This window comes from Rhinolophus sinicus, chromosome 18 (genome assembly GCF_057876585.1).
Source record: "Rhinolophus sinicus isolate RSI-liver-muscle chromosome 18, RSI-T2T, whole genome shotgun sequence".
NCBI lineage: Eukaryota > Metazoa > Chordata > Mammalia > Chiroptera > Rhinolophidae > Rhinolophus > Rhinolophus sinicus.
Window position 1 is genome coordinate 105,234,491 of NC_142518.1, and position 25,733 is coordinate 105,260,223.

General features: G+C 38.1%; 1 long non-coding RNA gene across 1 annotated transcript; it reads right to left on the minus strand.

Moving 5' to 3' along the window:
• Nucleotides 1–903: 903 nt before the first annotated feature.
• On the minus strand, nt 904–13,824 carry LOC109456652 (uncharacterized). The gene is made up of 3 exons (XR_016019924.1): nt 13,159–13,824; nt 2,599–2,668; nt 904–1,295 (listed from the first exon to the last, which is right to left on the minus strand). It is a non-coding gene; the product is annotated as an uncharacterized LOC109456652 (long non-coding RNA).
• Between the last annotated feature and the right edge of the window lie 11,909 nt (nt 13,825–25,733).

Sequence of the window (25,733 nt, forward strand, 5' to 3'; positions counted from 1 at the left end):
ACATTTCCCTAATGACTAATGATGCTCAGCATCTTTTGGGTACCTATTGGCCATTTGTGTATCTTTGGAGATCTATATATTTAAGTCTTTTGCCATTTTTGAGTTGAGTTTAGTGTTTTGTTTAGTTGTAGAATGAACCTTATACTTTTAAAACTTAAACCACAACAAACGTTTAGAACTTGAACTACCAAAAGGCTTTATTGAAGAAGAGTGTTTTACCACTGTAGTTATTTAGAAATCTTGGGTTATGGTGACAATAAAAAGACCAGCTTTTACTCAGTTTTATGCTTGTATTAAAAATGCCAAAAATATTCCCCTTTATCTCTTGTACTGGCGAAGGTCCCTCCCACTGTCCAGCCCTTGGGAGGCCACTGTTCCACTGCAAGGTTTTGAGCAAGACAGTGGCCTAATCAGTCTTGGGTTTGTGCCCTACAAACATTATTTCAGTCCTTGGGAGTGTTGGTGGTGACTTTCAGTAGGATGAGTGTTTTGTGCCTTCTGAGCACCTTTAGCTTACAGCATGAAGTGGGGTACAAAAAACCCCTCTATGAGGTAGGTGGTCAGGAAGTAATTTTGTTGCCTGTATGATAGTCACCCTCCACACATCAAACCCTCTTCCCATCTGGGTTCTGGCAATCTAAACCCTAATGTTGCTCCGTACCCCAAACCAATACAATACCACTACCTTTTACTTTTTGCCCGAGATAAAGTGTTAATTTGTCTGCAGTGGTCAGTACTGACACAGTCCCTATCCCTAATACCTCACTGTGGACCTGAGAGACTGGTTCCCATCCATCCAGCACCCCACAACCCTCCCCTCTCGTGTACCTGCCTCTTCTCTTCCTTCACTCCCATCCCATCATCAGAAAATTCACACACACACAAACATCACCTTTTCACAACTCTCTTTATTTTCATCACAGCCAATGGGTTACCCTGTTGGTGTAAGATTTAGTAAACCAGGCATCTGGAGACACAACAGATATTTCTGAGGTCTCTGGACTTGGCTATTTAGCTCTGGCTGCACGGGTTATATGAAGTGATGGGCTCTTCCCGAGTCTCTTTTTCTTGGGACGAGCTGTCTTATTTTGATTCCTTTTCTTTTGATTATGGGTCTTCTTTTGATTCTCTCTCTTATGAGTTCTTCTTTTACTTTGATTCCATTTCTTATTCAGCAGATGGTGACAGATGAATACTCTTGATTTTTTAAGTTTTGACTGAGTGGTAAATGCTTGAGATTTCTTTCTTGAGTGCTCTTGAAGGGGTCTTTCAGCCTTCATGGATGCCTTTGGCATCTGGAAGGGAAAGAGAATGAGCCCAGTGGGGCATTAGTTTAGAGAAAGAGGATGATGACTGAACGGGAAGGGAGAAGTCATGAAAAAGGGGTGTGGGTCAGTGAGGGGTTTTGTGTCAGGCAAGCATAGGGAGACATCTTGTGAGGCAAAGTCAATGGGGAAGAGGAGGAGCTTGGTTGGGGTCATCTCACCTTGACAGTCTCTCTGGACCTCCGGTGACAGGGGACCTTCCTCTTCTTCCCTTTGATCCTTGAGATCGATTGTACTGTAAATGTTCTAGGCTCCCGTGGTTTTCTGACTACTTTAGTCATGATTAAGCCAAGGAGGAGCCTAACCCAGTGCCGCTGCCTCTGACCTCGCTATATATACCCTCCCAGGACAATGGGGAGCCACACCCTTCAGTTTGATTGGTCAGTTAGGTACTACACCAGCCAATGTTTGCTAAGGAAGGCTTAGACATCACAAAGCACCACTTCAACCATCAACATGGGGTGATAAATGCTGAGGAGGCCATAAAATGGCTTTGACATTAAAGTACTACTCTTAACACCTCTGTTGTGGCCATCTGGGGGAGGCAACATTTCTCTGGTTAGATAAAAGGGGATTTTCTTTAGCACCCTCTAAAGAGCATTCCCAAATTGACCTCCTCACTTTCCTCATTTTTCACATTCAATTCTGGAGGCTCACATGACTTAGTACTTTATCCAAGTCATTCCCCATGACCACCCCTATTCAATAGTTCTTTCCATTCTCTCCCACCCTCCACCATTACCTATTTTTTTTTTTTTTTTTTTTAGATTTTATTGGAGAAGGGGAACAGGACTTTATTGGGGAACAGTGTGTACTTCCAGGACTTTTTTCCAAGTCAAGTCGTTGTCCTTTCAATCTTAGTTGTGGAGGGTACCATTCAGCTTCAAGTTGTTGTCTTTTCAATCTTAGTTGTGGGGAACGCAGCTCAGCTCCAGGTCCAGTTGCCATTGCTAGTTGCAGGGGATGCAGCCCACCATCCCTTGCGGGAGTCAAACCAGCAACCTTGTGGTTGAGAGGACGAGCTCCAACCAACTGAGCCATCTGGGAGCTCAGCGGCAGCTCAGCTCAAGGTGACGTGTTCAATCTTAGTTGCAGGGGGCAGAGCCCACCATCCCTTATGGAACTTGAGGGGTTGAACTGGCAGCCGGGTGGTTGAGAGCCCACTGGCCCATGTGGGAATCGAACTGGCAGCCTTCGGAGTTAGGAGCATGGAGCTCCAACCACCTGAGCCACCAGGCCGGCCCCCAATCACCTAGTATTTTGTATGTCTTACCTAAAATCCTTCCAAGCTAATGTGGCCATATTTAAGTCTTGGTGGCGCTGTGGATCATCCTACTTCTCTCCTATTAGAATGGATAAAATAAAAAAGACAGACAATTACGAGTGTTGACAAAGATGCAGAACAACTGGCACATCATTATAAAATGGTACAATCACTTTGGAAAACTGGTAGTTCTTCAAACATTGAACAAACCTCCCACATGATCTAGCTATTTACACCCTGAGATATTTATTCAAGGGCAATGAAAACATGTCTATACAAAGACTTGAAGGAATGTTCATAGCTTTATTTATAACAGCCAGAAAACTGGAAATAATGCAAATGTCCATCAATGGCTGTGTGGGTATACAAGGTGTATCCATAATGGAAGGCTGTAGTCAGTAATACAAAGTAATGAAATCTGGGGCAGCCAGATGGCTCAGTTGATTAGAGCGCGAGCTCTGAACAACAGGATTATCAGTTTGATTCCCACATGGGCCAGTGAGCTGTGCCCTCCACAACTAGATTGAAGACAATGAGCTGCTGCTGGACTTCCGGAGGGGCGGCCGGATGGCTTAGCTGGTTAGCACGCAAGCTCTCAACAACAAGGTTGCTGGTTCGATTCCCACATGGGATGGTGGGCTGTGCCCCCTGCAACTAAAGATTAAAAACGGCAACTGGACTTGGAGCTGAGCTGCGCCCTCCACAACTACATTGAAGGACAACGACTTGGAGCTGATGGATCCTGGAGAAACACACTGTCCCCCAATATTCCCCCCCCAAATTAAACAAAACAAAACAAAAAACCAAAGGAATGAAATCTTACACTGCAACAATATCGATGAATATCAAAAAACATTATAGTGAGTGATAGAATAGATAAAAAGATAAGAAACAGTACATACTGGAAGATTCCATTTATATATAACTTAAAAATGTAAACTATGGCAATAGAAAGCACATCATTAGCTGCCTGGGGGTGGGGGACAAAGAGGAGGGAGAGGGTTAATTGTACCAATTATAGCTCAACAGAGTTGTTAAAACATCAACACACAAACAAACAACCAACAACAACATTATGGACGGTGTAGATGCCTGACCCCTGCACTGTACACCTGAAGCTGAAGCTGAATAAAACTGAATGTCAACTTTAGTTAAATATATCTAGTCACGGGATGTGGAGTACAGCATAGGGAATAGAGTCCATCGAATTGTAACAGCTACATACGATGTCAGAGGGGTAGTAGCTTGGGGGAGGGTGTTATCACTTTGTGAGTGGTGTAAATGTCTAACTATTACAGTGCTTTGCACACCGGAAACTAATAAAAAACAACAGAAAAGAAAAAAACAACAACAAAGCACTGGAAAGGATAAAGGGGGTATGTGTCAAGCTGACGGCCACTAGCTTTCATTTTCACATACGAAAAGGCTTACAGAGATGCTGCTGCCTAGGGTAAGGGATCTCCAGGAAATCACTGCCAACTCTGTAGATCTTCAGCCTCAAAGCGGATTAAATGGCTGGAGAACGCAGAAGCTGCAGCCAAAAAAAAATTGTGTTTGGGGATCTATGAATCTGCTTGCCACTGATAGAAGAAAAAACGAAATGGATTGTGTTTCTCATCTGCCTTTCAAACCTTACACTAATGCATCTTCCCATGGAATCGACCACTCTGTGGACCTCAGCTGGCAAGGCAATGTGGTGCACGTAGCCCCAAGTTTTCATCCTCCGCAGCAGAGGGGAAGATATAGAGAGGGATGTAACAGGGTACTGGATGCCAGCCGAGAATACGAGGCCTGGCATAGGACTAGGAGGCCTGGGGAAATGTACAGGGTTCTAGATCAGAAGCAACTTTCTGAAGAGCAGCTTAGGCAAAGCAAGGGAACAAGTGCAGCATTTCTTCTGCACTTGCTGTTTAATTTTGGATAGCCAAAGTCATCTGCTTCTAGATGACTATCGAATTTATAGTGGGACACTTTTTAAAGTGAAATTGGGAGTACTGTTAATCATACCTGGATAAAGAAGAGTAAACTAGGCTTGTGCGGGGCAGACAAGGACAAATTGTCAAGCCCCCTGGATTAATTATTTTATGTTATCTGTAGGGCTCAGCATTCTCCAAGCCGTAGTGACATATGGTCATAAAATGTCTCTGGGGCTCTCTGGGCATCCGCTAATTTCAGTGAGGCTTGGACAAAATTGTTTCACCTCAGTGATTGTGTTGGAAGAGAACTAGTTGGAAATCATCTACGTCTCATTTGCTCTTTATCCACATGCCATTATTTGGGCTAAATCTGGTCAGAGTGAGTAGCGATGACTTTGCGAGGAGAACTAAGAAGCGACTGCTTTGAGAAAATGTGAGCCTTCAATATAAAAACCTAACTGATGTGAACTTGCCTAATACCTTTGAAGCAACAAACTACAGAGTTAACCAGAGAATAGAAATCAATATTGAGGTCCTGGGAGGGAAATCTAGAGATGGTCCGTCCTAGGGCAGCAGATCAAACTTAGAATTACTTAAATACTCTGCGTCTGTCACCTCAGTCCATTCTCTTACAGACAGTGACACAGGCAGTAGTGTTCACCCAATTTTTTAAGTGAAAGAAATGACAACTAAAAAACAAAGCATCCTGTTCAAGTGTACACAGCTAGTGGTGAGTCAGAAATTGAGCTTCATTGTCTTTGAGTCCAAGCTTAGTGGTCATTGCACTAAGGCTATGCTGTCCTTAGTGTAGTCATTTACCAATAATTTCTTTCATTTCTCATATATTATGAGATTTACACTCTTAGGTATTTCTTAAAATGGAGTTTGGACAATTAAGTTCGTGAACTTAGTTGCCTGACCTCGTATAAAGACAAATATGAGTATAGACCTGTTGGGAGATTCATGAAACTGACTCTACAGATGGATCTGGTACGATGTCAGAGGGGTAGTAGACTGGGGGGGGTCACTTTGTAAATGTCTAATCATTCTGTTGTTTTGTACACCTGAAACTAATTTTTAAAAATGAATAAGACATGAAAATTTAAAAAAAGATGGATCTGGAAGGTTTTAAGTGTTCTACAGAGATCATAATAAAAGTAGACACTGGAACCTCGTGGTCTATTGTGTTTTAGGCAGTGCTTCTCAAGCTTTAAAGTGCTTACAGATCATCTTGTGACTTGATAAAACGCAGATGCTGATTCAGTAGGTCTGGGGGTGGGGCCTGAGATTTTTCATTTCTAACAAGCTTCCAAGTAATATTGATACTTCTGGTCCATGGACCACTCTTTAAGTAACACGATTATAGAATATGCATTGATCTGGGTCATTCTTGAACTCCATTTTAAGAAAGTTTAATTCTGCCAGTGACAGGAAAACTCATTCGTGATCCTGTTTTGTTTTGCCTCTAATGTGGACCCATTGATATGACAGTAAAATGCCAGTGTATCTGAGTTTGGTTGTTGTTGTTTTTTATGTCTCTGAAGCTTGGCCATTTTTTATTCTTGGATTGTATTAGTTCTAGGTGGGGGTAAGTAATGTATAGTGTTGGATGCATTGCTCCCCATGAGATGCACCTTTTCATTTCTCTTGTATTGGTTCTTATATGTCCTTCTATTTTCTCTCTTATACTTTTCAGTAATAGCACCTATATGATTGACAGGGCTGACCACTATGTTCTCTGAATTGTCACAGTCAATATAAATATTCAAGAAGAATATCTATGTGTTTGCCTTTGTAGAAAATCTACACATTTGGAACACTGCTGTTATTCAAGATAGATTGGCACTGGATCTACTCAATTGAAAGGATGGCTGGATCATTTCTTGAGTATCTCTCACATACAATACACTTACAGTGGAGTTTTCTTCCGTACTGGGATGGCATTGTTTACAACCGAATACTGAAAGAAGTAGAACACTAAACTGGAGAGTATTCTGTCCTTTGATTTATTTAGGGTTCTCGGAGGCCTTGTTACCTAAGGGCAATTCAACAAGGCAGCCTTGCTAGGAGTGACTGAGTCTCTTTCAAATTATTAGACATACTTACTGAATTTAATTCTTTAAGGGCAGTCTCCAAGGAAGATAACCAAGAAAAGAACAGCAGTCTTAAATTAGAAGTAAAAACAGATGATATTCTGCAGAGTGTGGAAAACGCTGAAGGATTTGGAGAAATGAGTTTTGTTTAGAGAGGGAAAAGGGACAGAAAGAGTATATTATAAATTCAATACCGCACTAGAGGATCATTAACGCTATGGAGGAAAAATAGAGCAGGTTAAGAATGAGCGTGAGTATAGGGAAATAATGTATAATTTTAAACAGAGTGACTGGGTAGGCTTCATAGAGAAGTTGACATTAAAAAACAAAAACAAAAAACATGAAGGTGGTGAGGCAGTAACCCAGGCATATGCCAGAAGGAGGAACATTCTGGACACAGCAAACACCAAGTGAAAATGCGGTGAGGTTAGATAATGGCTGGCGTATCTGAGAAACAGTGGGGAGAGCAATTTGCCTGGAGCCGATATAATATAACCACTGTAAAGCCTCTTCCTTCTCCTCTTCTGATGATAAAAAAGAGTAATATCACCAGCATTTAATCGCAGAGCAAGCAGTAGAAAGACACGATCAGGCTTCCCTCTATACCAACTTACTCCCTCTTGCTCCTTTGTTTCTACTCTACCACGAATTACTTCATTACTTTGAAAGGATCTTTTAAAAGTCTTGAGTCATTCTGGAAGTCTTTCCAATTGTGGTCTGAGCAACTAATATTAAGGATTACTTTTAAAAAAATCTTTAACCTCTTGGAAACAAAGAACATTCTAATAAATTGACATTGCTTGTGTCATTTATTTAATACTCATTCCCTTATAAACATCGTACTAACTCAAAAGGCAGCACTCAGAACGACAGCTGCCCTGTCTGCGGTGACTTTCCCACAGCTCCAATAAGTGTCACTGACGCTTTCATTAAGAAAACATCACCCTCACATCCCTGGATTTTTAAACATTTAATCACTGATAACATGAATGCATGTGTTTCAATTGCAATAGATGTGTTGGTTCCTCAAATGTTTTGCAAAAATCAATAGCATGTAAATTGATCCATGAGATCATAGGGAAATTCTGTTACTTTGAAATTTCAAAGTGTTTTCATCTATATTTCTGATGGATCTTTCAATTGTCAGAAGGCTCTGCAGTGGCCCCTCTTAGCCATGTGTAGGAAAGGACCTGTAAATAGCCACAAGGGTGGGAATAAGAGGGAATTTAAAGGAGGTCTTTTATTAAGTCAATCTTTGAGGTTTGTTTGTTCAAATTTGACAATATCATTTTGGGTTTTGTTAACACTCTCCTGTATTTAGGTTGGAAGAAGATTTCGATAATGTCAGCCCACTAAATCTTCCAAAATCCTCAGGGAAACAGTCTCAATAGAGAAGGGCTTTCTGAGTTTTTCCTCCCCCTCTCCTACTATTCACATTTCAGCTACTTTTCTAAAAGCGTCTTTGAAATCACATATCCTTTTGGTCAGTGCTAGAAGAAGAGGGCTTTCTGACTGTGAAGCCAGCTCCTTCTTAGCAACAGATGACACACACGCACCCGGAATAGCTACAAGCTCTGTGCTCTCTGTGTGTCTCTTGTATGATCAGTGACAATTTGCTTGGTTTCCCCTCACCTGCTTCCTAGCTAGTAATTACCCAGCGACAGAATCTTTGTGTAACCCTGACTTACAGCTATTAGAATAGGATGTAATTGTCCCCAGTGTAATTGGCTTCAGTGGCAGAGCCCCATTAACCTGGCACGGCCGTTCTTAAAGCAGCCTGTGATCTAGCTCATTAAATTTTAGCTTCAGTAATAAGGACAGTTATGACCTTTGCTGTTCCTGTCTTAATGTATTTATGCGGACATATCACCTCGGACATCAACACACAGAGTGTCATTGAAATGCAGAGGCCGGCAGACTTTGGATGCTCAGAGTGGCTAAACATTGGGTTCCAAATGGGACGCAGATGAAGGACGTGACCCATGCTGAAAGAGGGTCCTGAGAGGTCTGGGGCAAAAAAAGCATTCTACTGGGAGAGTTACCCTCCTGCCCAAGCACCCTCCCTCTCCAACAGTGACAGTTCCTGGCTGCTGAGCTCTGTGCCCTCGTGGAGGGGCACGAGAAGATTCCTCAGTATAATCGCTGGAAGAACAAAGCCAGAGTTTATTCGTTTTCTTGATATAGCTTAATATCACCTTTGATAGTTGTCTGAGAGGCATGGTGGAAACAGAGCCGACCTGGGTTCTCATCACATGTTGGGTCTAAACCTGTCAGGTAAATATGAGCTAGGTACTTTTACACTCTGGGCCCATTTCGCCTACGGATAAAATAAGAATATTAGCGTAGGTGCTACCTCAGATCATTTCAAAGTAAAGATTTCAAAACAGCCAAAGAGGTGTCATGTTTTATTTGTTAAATATCTGAACAGAATGAAACTCTATCACATTAATTCTCCCTTTGATTCACAGATAAGTATAATAATGGCTACCTCACCAGACCTGTGTCTGATAAAGGCAACCCAAGAACATTTTGTTAATTAATTAAAAAAAAAAAGCTTTTGTATGCTGAGAGCTTTAGAATGTGCTGGAACATTAGGAAGTTCTTGGCCTGACCATTTAATTTTATGTTTGTGATGGTTAGTTCTTTGTGTCAATTTGGCTGGGCAGTACAGTTATTCAATCAAACACTAATCCAGATGTTGCTATGAAGGCATTTTACAGATGTGGTTAACCTCTATAACCAACTGACTTTAAATAAAGACATTACCCTCGATGGTGTGGGTGGGCCTCACCCAATCAAGTCAAAGGCCTTAAGAGCAAAACTGAGGTTTCTCTGACAAAGAAGCAACTCTGCCTGTGGATGGCGGTCTCAGTTCCTGCCCAAGAGTTTCCAGGCTGTGGCCTGCCCTATATATTTCTGTCTTGCCTAATCAGATGCTGCAAAAAGATATGTTGCAGTAATAACCTCTAATCCCAGAATCTTTGAATATGACCTTATTTGGAAATAATTTGCAGATGTCATAAAATGAAGATGGGATCATATCGGATTAGGGTGGGCTCTAAATCCAATGACTAGTATCCCTATGAGAAACGGGAGATGTGAAGACACAGAAGAGACAGAGCGAAGACGCAGAGAAAAAAGTCGAGGGATGTCAAAGATTGTCAGCAACCATCAGAAGCTAGAAGAGCCAAGGAAGGATTCTTCCCCAGAGCCCTCAGAGAGAACATGGCCCTGCTGACACCTTGATTTCAAACTTCTGGCCTCCAGATCTGTGAGAGAATAATGTTTTTGTTTCTTCAGGCCACTTAATTTGTGGTAATTTGCTACAATAACCCTAGGAAACGAATACTCTACTTAACCTACTGGTTATGTTTCTTTGGTAGAATCCTAACTAATTCAATATTCTTTTGGTAAAAAATGTATCTTTGTAAATGAAATTATGGGACCCTTTTCTCAGGTATCTCTTTAGCTACTTTTCCACAAATGGAACTACTTCTGAGAAAGGTTTGCAGGGAAAAAAAGTCATGGTCAATAAATGTGGGAAACACTTGGTACAAAGTACCTTTGGCTCCTTCATTGCAGGTCTGCTCAGAACTTTCAATATGATACCATCATATCAAGTGTCTCCAAGAGAGATCTGTTGAATACAGCATTTTCCAAAATTATATAAGCTTGGAAATTCTGTTTAGGTACACATATTAATAGCTTCCAGAAGTAATGATTCTTGAAAAATGCTTTGGCAAAGGCTGGATTAAAACCAAATTCAATTATTTTCTATGCCATTGCCTTTTTTAAAGGATATGATCTATTGATGATCAATATAGAGATAAGAAATGCAGAGCTAAAAGTGCAGACAAAACAAGTTTACATACAGAACAGCAGAGCCAGATATGTAATGTAGTGTTTCTTGAAACTGTGAAATCGTTGTGAAACTGACAAAACCCATGGCCATCTATATTAGTTGGGTTGAATGATGAAGCCTGTGCTGTGGGAACAAACCTGAATTCTCAGTGGCCTTACTCAACAAAGGCTTGTCATTCCTGTCACAGTGACCTGTGGATCAGACTACTCTCCAAGCCATGATTGAGGATCTATGCTCCTTGCCCCATGTGATGATACCATTTACAAGTCCATCACTTCCAGCCGTAGAGGTTGGACAGAGAACGAAGGTGAAAAATGTCCACAGACTAACTGCCTTAGCCCATAACCAATTGGTCACATTCTAGTGGCCAGAACACAACGTATGGTCCTAATTCATTGCAGACTCACTCCTCCATTTCAGTGGGAAGTAGAAGGCAAAATATACAGGCACACATATACTAGGAGAGTGATAGATTTGGCAGTAGGAAAACAAAGTATTTCTTGTCTGACTGCTGTTATTCCCATCTTTGCTTTTTAACTATTGGCTTACATTTACTTTACATTCCCAACTTAGCCTGGCATCAGCAGAGCATTCGTCCACTTGGGTTTGCCAAAGACAGGCTTTGTTGATAATGCTGTATGTTTTGGCTTCCATTCAGTGATGCCAGCTGACAATTTAATTGAAATTATTTAAAACCATTGTTGTTAATCCGAATAGAAGTTAAATACAATAAACAGTGAGCACAACAGACTATTTCCTTAATTTCTTCTCATCCTACTTTAGCAACTTTGCGATTTGGCAAAAATGGTGTAAAACCATCTACCTCAAAGGCAAGCTTTGTATTTATGTGCACCATCCCTTTTCTATCATAAAACTCAGTTTCAATACTAACCGTGTTTCCCCGAAAATAAGACCTAGCTGGACAATCAACTGTAATGCGTCTTTTGGAATAAAAATTAATGTAAAACCCGGTATTATATTATATATTGTATTGTATTATTATTATATTATACCCAGTCTTATATTATAGTAAAATAAGACCGAATCTTATATTAATTTTTGTTCCAAAAGACGCATTAGAGCTGATTGTCTGGCTAGGTCTTATTTTCGGGAAAACACGGTATATCAAGTCAGCAATTTTAGAATCTACTCATTTTTTTTCAGTAAAATAAATAATTTAACAACTGATCCAATCTTTTTCCTACAAAATATGTAACAAAATGCACTGAAATTGCCTAAGCAACAAAGACTGTCAAGTAGTTTAAGAATTCAATCTATGGAATTGGCAATTCATGAAAGATACCATTTTAAAGCAAGGCATTCCTAAACATAAATTAAGTACCTTCTTTTCCTAAACTTCAGTTGGAAACTATGTAATAACTCAGTTTTCCTTCAAGACTTGGCTATACAATGCCTTCTGGCCATTCTGCTATGGTTACACTCTGGGTTACACTCCATGGTGAGTTCTGCAGAACCACAAAAGTTTCCAGGTGGGGTGGAATTGGGTAGAAAGAAAGAGAGGGTAGGAATCTTACCCTACTCCCCCTTCTCCCAACAACCCTGTGAGTTCCTTTTGTCTTTTTAATATATCAGAATCGTGGGTATGACTCTGGTGGAAAGTCAGGTACTACTACTTAGTAAAAATGATACGCTGCTGAGTTCTGACTTTTCACTACCTGCCTATACCTCATAAGAATGATGTCACTGTTTGTCTTTTCAGCACTTACCTTTCTCTCCCATAGCTTCTCTTATCCCCCACTGAGCCTTCTATTTTTGACTCTTTAAACCTTTTGTGCTGTCTCCTTCATGTCCAGTTGGGAAGGAATACAAATAAAGGTAGGGAATACACTACTTTTCCCTATGAGATGCCCCTCCAACTTCGTGACTGTACTTTGTCATTAGTGTTTCCCTGACAACTTTCGTATCTCCATAAATGGAGAGAAAAGGGAACTAATATTTACAAAGCATCTTGGGTGTGATTTTACATAATATTTACTCTCACCGGTAACTACTTCCTATATATTCTCTCATTTACACACACCACCTTACACCCCTTTCCAATAGCTGTACTAAAGGAGTTATGCCTTTTTCTTTGCTTCTTAGAATGTGGAAAATAACTGTGTCACTGACTAAATTAATTCAAAAAAATTCTAAAGTATTTCCCTCACATATATTCCCTGTTGCCTGTGTAGAAACAGCCTTAATAAGGGATGCAGCAACAGGGCCAAACTCATGTCTACCTAAACATAGCTAAGCCAATTACAAAAATATCCTACCATCCAGAATTTCATAGACCACATCAAAATGTGGTTTATAATTATTTGGTTAGAAATGGTCTCTTGGAAAGCAGACAGCATTTCCCCTGGTGTAACAATTTTCCTCTCTAAAAGAACATTTATTTTGAATAATTTTAAATATTATGCATTCACGCTCATATCTTTTTCCTGGCAACTGCATTCTTTTTCATGACCAGGAAAATGTGAGTTTTATAGGAAGAAAAATGCAAGATAGTAAAAAGGTGCTTTTTAAACAGTTTGCAGAGAACCTTATTTTTCATTTCTTAGACAGAAACTCAACCTCTATCATGCATAAATAACGCTACCCATGATTTTCAGCTCCGACATTTCAAGGACATAACCTGAAAATACAATTCTAAAAAAAAAAAAAAAAAGAAAGGAAAAGAAAAAGATTGCTTTACCTGTAAAATCCATGAAGATCCAATATAAACAATGGGTATATTGTTATACGTTTTTCTGCATAGAAAACAGAACAATAAATTCATAACTGATCAAGTAGTCAAACTTACATGCAAGCATCTTATCTCACATTAACATCTGAAACTATAGCTGAGGTACATAATTGGTCTTTCAAAATTGTTTATGACTATTTGCTGAAGCTTACCTGTGGGGGTGCTGAGTTTGGGCTTGCAGATGCAACGCTCAACAAAAACAAATAAATTCCTTGCTTCATGATGCTTATTATCTAGTAGAGATGGAAATCAAGCTAATCATCAAACGAATACATGTAGAATTTTAAACTGAGAAGATTCAATGAAGCAAATATAAACTGGATAAGAAAAATATATAAAAATTGGTAGCTGAGCTGATCTAGGAGTTATGTGAAAGCTTCCAGGAGGAAGTGACTTTTGGGATGAGATCTGAGGGATTAAGAAGCAGTAACATTCCAGGAAGAAGGTGCAGCACTTCAAAGGTTCAGAATCAGAGAGAAAGCAAAGAAAGCCAAAAACGCTGGAGGGAGCTGAAGAAAGGAGAGAAGGGAGCAAGAAATGACTAGAGAATTTGGCTGGAACCAAACCAGATAGGACACTGCAAGCCCTTTTAAGGGTTTTAGTTTCTGTCCTAAAAGCAACAGTATCCACGGAAGGGTCAAGTGCTGAGGGGAGAGGGCAACAGAGGGCAGGGTAAGAATCAAATTTGTTTAGAACTGATTTCTCTGCCTTCAGGAACATTGTAATTGGAAGGAGACAATTGTGGATGTGCGGAGACTGATTAGGATAGAATTGCCGTTGTCCAGTCAAAAATGATGGTGACATGGAATAGTCTCAGATGCTTAGATTTCCACCTGTTTCTTTTATGCAAAAGCAGTAACCTCTAAATGTATGCTGATTTGTTCTCTGTCCCCTCACTCCGCCTTCCCCAGATCTACCTTATACCTTTCTCTGCCCATTCTGTGCACTGGAGATGGAACCTCACTCCCTTGCTGGCTGTCTTCTGGATGGTAGGTACCAACAGGACACTAGAGGATGGGAGGAGACAAAGGTAAGGGCAGTATCTCTCCCCAGCATCTTCCCTCCTTCTCTGGCAGGAATTGCGTTCCTTCACAATTACAGCTCCTGCTGGGTGGCCTCTCTCCCGTGGGCCCAGCTCTCAGTGACCTCTGCAAGTACCCTTACCTCTCTTCACCCCTTCAGCCCTAGAGATGGTTATGGCTTCCTGCTGTCGGTAGTCTTTGGGAGCTTCAGCATCCATAATTATTTCCCTTAATCCTGCCTCACATCTGTAAGAAGTCTCTTCATTAAAGCGTTTTCATTTGAACCACCTGAGGTGAAGGTTCCCTGCTAGAACCATGATTATACAAAATACAATTGAAACAATTATTTCAGAAAGACAGAAACCTAAAAGTACTAAGGATTGGAATAGACCACAAGCGTAGAATGCCACATGTTCATACAAACAGTGAAAGTCTTGAAGTGAATCCCTACTCTTTGAAGATGGAATTAGGTAGAAATGTAGCCTCATACAGCACATACCAGGGACAGAATACTAGACTGCCTACGTTCTGTAAGAGCATCTAGCTGCTTGGAATCATCTAGAGGCAGCATGTCTGGATTAATTCCCGGATTCCCATCTCCTCTGTCCATATTTCGGCCATGTAAATGGCATGAGTTCATTTGATCGATTATTTCCTCTGGTTGACATATCCCCAGACTGCTGAGTTGAAATAGAGTCTTTTTCTTCAGTTTATGCAGGGTGATGGGGGTGAATTAAAAACTAGCTTCTGAGATAGGCAATGGTATAACATTAGAAACATAATGACCCCAGGTCAGACTTATAGACAAAGAGTAATCAATGGGGCGATTGTGGGAGTATAATGTGCATGATCTCAGAGTTCAATTTCTATGTGCATGCCATTCACATTGCTCAGCCCCCTCATAAATGAGAACCATTTCTTTTCTAACTCAATGTATGTATATTCTATTGGCACATACATTCCCAAATACTATACTAATTCGTTCCAAGACCTCACTAATTATCCGGAGCAAGACATAAACTGTTGATGAGAAAATGAACTGCTTTAATAATATATGCTCTATCTTTGGCAGTTCCTTTTGCTTGTCAATAGCTATACTATATCTCAACAGTAAACTGAGAACACTAGACTGAAGTACTGGCAAGAGGTCAATACATGCTGTTCTCAGCATAGACTATAAAGCAGTGTTCTTGCATTCCATTAGAAAGTGGTAATGAAGGAAGAATATAATATTTGCAGAAGACCTTAGGCTCCATTTCACTACCAGTTATCTATATCTTTTCAGGAGACTTGATTTCATGTAAAGAAAGCTTTCTAGGGTCTTCAAATTCACTACTGAGTACTCAAGGACAATATAAGAGTGACAATATCCTTGGCAATTGTGTGCCTTAGAAGATTAGGCTCAAATAACTTACAAATAAAAAAGCCACTGTTAAAGGCCATTATTCTTCCATGTGACAAAAAAAATTATAAAGTATGGTTGGTTACCTTTCAATTTTATGGAAGGAAATGAAAAGGCAACTATTCAGATGAGTCTTCGATTGTGATCTATAAATACCATTCAATATACACGAGCATTTATTAAAGCCTCTCCCTACTCACAGTGCTCTATCTACAGGAAAGTTCTCTCTTTGGGAGATTTGCTCATTTGGACTTGCACTGTGGGAGCGTGGATATGCTAAACAGAGGCTGTACTTTGTTTTTATCTACTTATGGTCAGAGTGCCAGCCCTTTATCTCCTAACATGTTTCCCCGAAAATAAGACCTAGCCAGACAATCACCTCTAGTGTGTCTTTTGGAGCAAAAATTAATATAAGACCCAGTCTTATTTTACTATAATATAAGACCAGGAATATAATATAATATAATATAATGTAATGTAATGTAATGTAATGTAATGTAATGTAATGTAATGTAATGTAATATAATATAATATAATATAATATAATATAATATAATATAATATAATATAATACAATACCAGGTCTTATATTAATTTTTGCTCCAAAAGATGCATTAGAGCTGATTGTCTGGCTAGGTCTTATTTTCGGGGAAATGGTAATACAACGTCATCTTCTAGGAGCAGAGGATCCTAGAAATATCTATTATTCCAAAGGAAGATTTACATAAAATGAAACATGGAGTTGTATCCCATTCTGGGTCTGTAAGTTGAGGCAAATGAGCACAATGCAGATAGGATCATTTAGCTCAGTCAGTCAGCCACAACCAGAAATCACCAGCCCAGGCAAACAATAGCATGTTGGTCAGAACATGCTATTTGTCATAGATTAAATGACCTTATTTAATCTATGGTCATTAAATAATGACCATAGATTTATTTGGTCATGTGTTAAATCCACTTAGTTCCGGGACCAAGTAGATTTAACACATCCTCACTTACTGCACACACACTAATAAGAAGCTGTCAGTTGTGTCATTTTTAAAGTAACATGAAACTATTTGTACTAAAGGAGGAAATTCAAATTTTTGAAGTCCACTGAAATCCTTATGTTGTATCTTGAGTAGGATACAGTATGGAACATGTTATGTCAGTGAGGAAGAGAAGGAACCTTAGACTCATTAATGCCTACTCTTCAGAGAAACACACTGCTCTGGGGCCAACAGAGAGAGTGAGTTGGAGATTAGTATAGCAGAGAGTCTGATATACAGTTTGAAAAAAGATATGATTCATAGATACAGGGAACAAATTGATGGTTGCCAGAGAGGAAGGTGGTGTTGGATGGGTAAAAAAGGTGAAGGGGAATAAGAGGTACAAACTTTTAGTTATAAAATAAATAAGGCGCAGGGATGTAATATATAGTACAGGGACTACGGTTAATAATATCATAATAACGTAGTATGGTGACAGATGGTTACTAGATTTATCATGGTGATCACATTGTGAGGTATATAAATGCCAAATCACTATGTTGTACACCTGAAACTACTATAATATTGTATGTCAATTATATTTTAATGAAAAACTATCCCATCTTTAAAAAGATATGATGAATAAAAGGCCATCAAAATTGGAAAGGAAAAAGTGAAACTCATTATTTGCAGATAACATGATGCTACATAGAGAGAACCCCAAAGATTCCACCAGAAAACAATTAGAACTAATAAAGTAAAGTAGCAGGATACAAAATTAATATTAAGAAATTGGTTGCATTTCTACATACCAATAACAAATTATCAGAAAGAGAAATTAAGCAAACAATCCCGTTTATAATTGAATCAAAAAATAAAACACCTATGAATAAATTTAACCAAATAGGTAAAAGACTTATACTCAGAAAATTATAAGACATTGAAGAAAGAAACTGAAGATACAAATACATGGAAGCATATACCATGCTCATGGATAGGAAGAATTAACATCATTTAAATGTCCATATTACCCAAAGCAATCTCTAGATTCAGTGTAATCCCTATCAAAATACCAATGGCATTTTTCACAGAACTAGAACAAATAATCCTAAAATTTATAAGGAATGATAAAAGACCCCAAATAGCCACAGAAATCTTGAGAAAGAGAACAAAGTTGCAGGTACCACACAACCTGATATCAAACTACACTACAAGACTATAGTAATCAAAACAGCAGGGTACTGGTATAAAAACATACACATAGATCAATGGAACAGAATAGAGAGCCCAGAAATAAACCCACACCTATATGGTCATTTAATCTATGATAAAGGAGGCAAGAATATACAGTGGGGTAAAGACAGTCTTTTCAATAAATGGTGTTGGGCAAACTGGACAGATACACATACAAAAAAATGAAACTAGACCACCTTCTTACAACATATACAAGAATAAACTCAAAATGGATAAAACACTTAAATGTAAGACCTAAAACCTTAAAACTCTTAGAAGAAAACATAAGCAGTAAACTCTCTGATAGTGCTCTTAGCAATAATTTTTCTGATATGTTGCCTCAGGCAAGGAAAACAAAAGAAAAAGAAAAACAAATGGGACTACATCAAACTAAAAAGTTTTTGCACAGCAAAGGAAACCATCAATAAAACAGAAGGACAACCTACTGAATGGGGGAAGATATTCTCCAATGATACATCTGATAAGGGGTTAACATCCAAAATTTATAAAGGACTCATACAATTCAACACCAAAAATTCTAACAATCCAATTAAAAAATGGGCAGAAGACCTGAATAGACATTTCTCCAAAGAAGATATACAAATGGTCAATAGACATTTGAAAAGATGCTCAACGTCACTAATCATCAGAGAAATGCAAATTTAAACCGCAATGAGATATCACCTCGTCCCAGTCAGAATGGTCATCATCCATAAATCAACAAACAACAAGTGCTGGGGAGGATGTAGAGAAAAGGGAATCCTTGAAAACTGTTGGTGGGATTACAAATTGGTGCAGCCACTATGGAAAACAGTATGGAGTTTCCTCAAAAAACTGAAAATAGGAGTGCCTTATGACACAGCAATTCCACTTCTGGGTATTTAGCCAAAGAAATCCAAAACACTAATTAGAAAAGATACATGCAGCCCTATATTCACTGCAGCATTATTTACAATAGCCAAGATATGGAAACAACCTAAGTGCCCATCAATAGATGACTGGATAAAGAATAGGTGGTACATATGTACCACCTCTTATGGAATATTACTCGGCCATAAAAAAGAATGAAATGTTACCATTTGTGACAACATGGATGGACCTAGAGGGTATTATGCTAAGTGAAATAAGTCAGACAGAGAAAGACAAATACCATGTGATTTCACTTATACCCTGTTTCCCCGAAAATAAGACCTAGAAGGACAATTAGCTAATGCGTCTTTTGGAGCAAAAATTTATATAAGACCCGGTATTATATTACATTATTATTATATTACATTACATTATATTATATTATATTATATTATATTATATTATATTATATTATATTATAGACCCTGTCTTATAATAAAATAAGACCCAGTATTGTATTGTACTATATTATATTATATTATATTATATTACATTATATTATATTATATTAAATTATGGTATTATATTATATAAGACTCAGTCTTATAGTAAAACAAGACCCGGTCTTATATTTTAGTATATTATATAAGACCCGGTCTTATAGTAAAATAAGACCGGGCCTTATATTAATTTTTGCTCCAAAAGACGCATTAGAGCTAATTGTCTGGCTAGGTCTTATTTTTGGGGAAACAAGCTATGTAGAATCTAAAGAACAAAATAAACGAACAAACAAAACAGAAACAGACTCATAGATGTAGGTACCAAGCTGATGATTGCCAGATGGGAGGGGGTTGGAGGGTGTGGTGAAAAAGGTGAAGGGATTAAGAAGTACAAATTGGTAGTTACAAAACAGTCATGGAGATGTAAAGTAAAGCATACGGAATATAGTCAATAATATTGTAATAACTATGTATAGTGCCAGGTGGGTACTAGACTAGGCAGGGGGATCAATTCATAAATTATACAAATGTCTAACCACCATGCTGTACATCTGAGACTAATACAAAATAATACTGAATGTCAACTATAATTGAAAAAAATTTTAAAAAGGGAGAAAAAGTGAAGAGGAATAAGAGGTTCAAATTTCCAGGTACAAAATAAATAAATTATGGGGGACATAATGTACAGCATAGGGAATACAGTCAGTAATATTGTGATAGTGTGTTATGGAGTCAGATGGTTGCTGGACTTATCATGGTGATCACTTCTTTAGGTATATAAATGTTGAATAACTATGGCATACACCTGAAACTAATATAATATTGCATGTTAGCTATATTTTATTTTAATAAAAATCTTAAAAAAATAAAGTGGCTTCAGTAGAGAAGTGAGGTGCTAGATGAGGAAAGTGAGGGAGCAGTACAATCCTATGAATTGGGTCAACATGGAAGGGGTTCCATTAACATCAATTTTGATAGCTAGAGGGTGCCAAAGATTCCCAGTATATAGGAGCCGATCCAGCTGTGAAGCACTGGGAAAATTAGAAGGTGACAATGATTTCAGTATTTTTTTAAATTAAAGCTTTTGGGCAGATCTTTGAGGAGCCAAATTTATTTCAGTACTAGAAACAATGTTTTAAAAATTAATACAGCCCCCAAATTCAATGGGCAACCTTTTGAGGAAGTATTTAATCAGTTGCTGCTAAAGAGTAGAAAGATATGGCATGGAGGAAACTTTTATGAGGTGAAAATTTTAAGCTACGTAAAGTCTATTCCAACTCTGCTGTGTTTTCTGGGCATATATTGGGAAAGAAACTTGTGTTGCATCCATAATACAATCTATCATCTACATTACCAATTTTCTCTCTGACTCATCATTTATTTAAATAATTCAATAAAACACTACATTTTTTTGCAAGCTGGAATTAGAAATATATATCTTCACAAAGGTCACAGGCATTTTTTATTGAGATATAATCGACATAACATTGTGTAAGTTTAAGGTGGATAATGCATTGGTTTGATACATTTATTTATTGGAATATGATTACTGCCATAGCATTGCCTCCATCACATCACATAATTATAATTTCATGTTGTGGTGAAAACATTTAAGATCTAGTCTCTAAGCTACTTTGAAGTATATAATACAATATTGCTGACTATAATTGCTGAACTTACTCATCTTCTAATTACAAGTTTGTATCCTTTGACCAACATCGCTCCAAATTTCTTCCCTCCCCACCCCCCAGCCTCTGGTAACCACCTTTCTACACTGTTTCTACGAGTTTGGCATTTTTGGGTTCCACATGTAAGTGAGATCATATAGTATCTGTCTTGGTCTCATTTAGCATAATGCCCTCAAGGTTCATCCATGTTGTCATAAATGGCGGAATTTCATTCTTTTTCCATGCTGAATAACATTCCATAGTATATGTACACTACATCTTTTTTTATCCATTCATCTGTTGATGGACACAGGTTGTTTACATATCTTGGCTATTGTGAATAATGCTGCAAAAAACCTAAGAGTGCAGATATCTTTTCGGTATCCTGTTTTTATTTCCTTTGGACATATACGAGGTCCGACAATTAAGGTCACGAACTTGTTGCCGTGATGTTGCTAACCTTTTTTTGATATCAGAGGGATTATTCATTATGAATTTGTACCAACTGGACAAACAGTTCACCCAGTTTACTGTTTATAAGTGCTGAAAAGGCTGCATGAAAAAGTTAGACAAAAATGACCTGAACTATCTATGTAATTTTACTAACAATGGTCACCCCAATAAATTGAGAAAAAAAAAAGACCTGAACTTTTCGCCAATTCATGGCTCTTGCATCATGACAATGCACCAGCTCACACGGCACTGTCTGTGAGGGAGTTTTAGCCAGGAAACAAACAACTGTATTGGAACACCCTCCCTACTCACCTGATCTGGCTCCCAGTGACTTCTTTCTTTACCTGAAGATAAAGGAAATACTGAAAGGAAGCCATTTTGATGACATTCAGGACATCAAGGGTAATATGATGAGAGCTCTGATGGCCATTCCAGAAAAAGAGTTCCACAATTGCTTTGAAGGGTGGACTAGTAGCTGGTGTCAGTGCATAGCTTCCCAAGGGGAGTACTTCGAAGGTGACTGTAGTGATATTCAGCAATGAGGTATGTAGTACTTTTTCTAGGATGAGTTCACGAACTTAATTGTCTGACCTTGTAGCATATATACTGGGAGTATTCAGGAGCAGTTTCAGGGTCATATAGTCTGAAGTGAGAAGTAAAGAAAAAACGAAGGTTTTAAAACTAATTCAGCAATTCACTGTTCTGTATTCAACTTAAGATTTCCACTAAATAGTTACTTATCATCACAGTTTAAAATAAATAGTCTTGCTGTGGAAAGAAATAGTTAAGCTCCAAACCACAGATGTTAATAAACAGTTTATGAAGACTCAGGGTATTGTATATTGCAATTTATCTTGATTTGTACCAGTATGATATAATTAGGAACTGTGTCCCAGCCAGAATTTTCCATGGGACAAAGGGAAACACAGGATGTGCTTTAGATAACTTAAAACTATGGTGGTTTGGAGGATAGAATCTGCAGACACATTGCCTGAATTCCAGTCCTGGCTCTGCCGTGTACTATTTGTGTGAACTTGGGTAAATATGAGAAAATGTAACACCTCTGTGCAATTTGTCCAGTCATTAAGGTTATTGGAAAGATTAAATAAATATATGTAAAAAATTTGGGGTGACCAGTTAGCTCAGTTGGTTAGAGCGTGGTGCTTATAACACCAAGGTTGCTAGTTCGATCCCCGCATAGGCCACTGTGAGCTGCGCCCCCCCTTAAAAAAATTTTATAAAAGTGGCACATAGTAAATACTTAACAAATATTAGTATTATTATTAAATGCAGGCAAACTGCATAATGAGAAAATCCATAGTCCAAAGAGGTTTCACCATTGAAGAATGAATGAAAACAAAACTGAAGATGCAATTTAAAAAGTCAAAAATACAAACAAAAGGAACTGTGAGAAATGAAGTATTAAATTTAGTGACATAAATTGTTGGATTGAAAATATAAGTTAAAATTAATCCAAGCACATTGAAAAGATCATTGAAATGGATAATTCAGCAAAATCTAATTATGAATCACAGATAACACAAATATGCTGTCAGAAATTTAAAAAGAAATAAAATTGTTCATAGTAATAGTGATTTTTTTTGTCATCAGTTATCACAGTCTTGTCATTTACCTCTGGATATATATATATATCCAGAAGTGGCATTGCTAGATCATATGTTAGTTCTAATTTGAGTAATTACCATATTGTTGTCCATAGTGGTTGCACCAATGTACTTTCCCACCATCAGTGCATAAGTGTTGCCTTTTCTCTACATCCTTGCCAAAACATGTTATCTCTTCTTTCCCTGATGATAGCCATTCTAAGGGATGTAAAGTGATGTCTCACGGTGGTTTTGATTTGCATTTCCTAATGATTAGTGATGTGCAACTTTTCATGTTGGTCATTCTTTTACCATGCTAAAGGTCCAGCTGCTCACCTGCAGGAAAGCCAAAACTTGAGAGACGAGGTTGATGGAAAGAAAAGCAGGTTTATTCAGAATGCCTCTGGAAGGATGGTGGACTCCTGTCCAAAGGCCATTGTCCCCCCCACCCCACGCTGCCCCTTTATCCCACCATGGCCAAAAGGCTTTATAGGCAGTAAAGAGAGGCAAAACAAAGGAAAGGAGAAGTTGGTCAGGCAGTTCCCGAAAAAGGCACTTCCCAGAGGCTGGTTTGTTTCAGGGATAGGAGTGGATCTTAAGCAGATGTAAAAACTTCTTTCAAGTCAGTGTCCTGGAGGTTTCCTTGAGGAAACAGGGTCATTGAGCCTGGTATGCGTAAAGTCTGCAGTAAACAGAACCATTGAGACTGGTCTGGAGCAAACAGAACTACTGAAACTGGTATGAAGAGTCATTAAGGTTTGGCAGGAGGGGAGGGAAGAAAAGAAAAGAAAACCTTTCAAAAAGTCCCAAGCTAAATAAAGTACACTGTTAAATCAAATTATACTAGGGGTTTAAATCTCAAAATAGAAGATATAGTGTCACCCTTACAATTGTATGTCTTCTTTGGAGAAATATCTATTCAGTTTCTCTGCCCATTTTTCAAATCACATTTTTTTGTTCTTTGTTATTGAGTTTGATGAGTCTTTACCTATTTTGGATATAACCCCTTATCAGATATATGGTGTGCAAACATTTTCTCCTATTCTGTAGGTTGCCTTTTCATTTTTTTTTAAATTAAATTTATTGGGGTGACAATTGTTAGTAAAATTACATAGATTTCAGGTGTACAATTCTGTATTACATCATCTATAAATCCCATTGTGTGTTCATCACCCAGAGTCAGTTCTTCCATCACCATATATTCGATCCCCCTTACCCTCACCTCCCCCCCCACCCCCCTTACCCTCTGACCTTTTCATTTTGTTGATTGTTTCTTTTGCTATGCAGAAGCTTTTTAGTTTGATGCAGTCTCACTTGTTTTGCTTTTTTTTCCCTTTTGTTGCTTGTTTTTGGTATCGTACCCAAAAGGCTATTGCCAAGACCAATGTCAATGAGATTTTCCCCTGTGTTTTCTTCTAGGAGTTTTATAGTTTGGGGTCGTATGTTTAAGTCTTTAACCCATTTTCAGTTAATTTTTATGAGTGATGTAATATAAGGATCCAATTTCATTTTTCTGCATGTGGATATTCAGTTTTCCCAGCACCATTTATTGAAGAGATTATCTTCTTTCCATTGAGTATTCTTGGATCTCTGTCAAATATTAGTTGACCATACATGTGGGGGTTTATTTGTGGCCTTTCTATTCTATTCTGGTCTATTGGTCTATGTGTCTATTTGTATGACAGTACCATTCTCTTTTGATGACTATAGCTTTGTCATATAGTTTGAGATCAGGAAGTGTGATTCCTCCAGGTTTCTTCCTTCTTCCTCAGGATTGCTTTGGCTATTCAGGGTGTTTTGTGGTTCCACACTAGGACTGCTTTTTCTATGTCTGTGAAAATATGGGAAGTTTCATAGGGATTGCATTGAATATATAGATGACTTTGGGTAGTCTGGAAATTTGAACAATATTAATTCTTTTGATTCACAAACACACAATATCTTTCTATATAGTTCATGTCTTCTTTAATTTCTCACGTCAGTCTTGTGTTTCTCATTGTACAGATATTTCACTTCCTTGGTTAAATTTATTCCTAAGTATTTTATTGTTTTGGATGCTATTTTGAGTGGCATTGTTTTCTTTATTTCTTTTTCAGATATTTTATTGTTAGTGTACAGAAACACAACTGATTTCTGTATGTTGATTTTATATCCTGCAATATGATGATAATAATTTTAGTTATAGTTATTCCTATGCTTATCTTTGCCTCAATGATTATACTTAGCCTGTTTTTGTTTGTTTAAGGTAAGCTACTTTAAGTCATTCTTAAATGACATGGCATGAGTATTAAGTATATTAAATATGAAAATTCTATTTGGTGGTTAGTGGGAGACATAGTCTTAGTAGATTGAACACATGTAAATTCATAGTGAGAAGGCATGATATACTTAAAAGACAAAGGGTAGCCAAGGTTTGATTTGTTTTTACTCTGAACTTCAAGAGGAATTTCTCATGTGTGTCTTTATGTATAAATTTTAAGTGACATAATGGATCATGTTGTCAGCAGAAGTTTTGCAAAATAATATTAGAGATGTTCTTTATATGTTCATTCCTTATACTAGCCTTTAATGAAAGCCAAGAACATGATGCTAAATTGTATTCTGTGAAGGTATATGAAGTCTTCAACACAGACAAAAACACCAAAAAATTTTCCCTGGTTGTCAAAGATTGTAAGATAGTGAGTTATGTTTATATGCATTAAATACAGTTCAGTTAAACACTGGGAGAAAAATGGAATGGGCTGTATATTGCAATGAAACACATTTGTTTGGAGTCTTCTTTCTGCCTATCTCACATTCCTTCTGAATATCTCACAGGGAACCAAC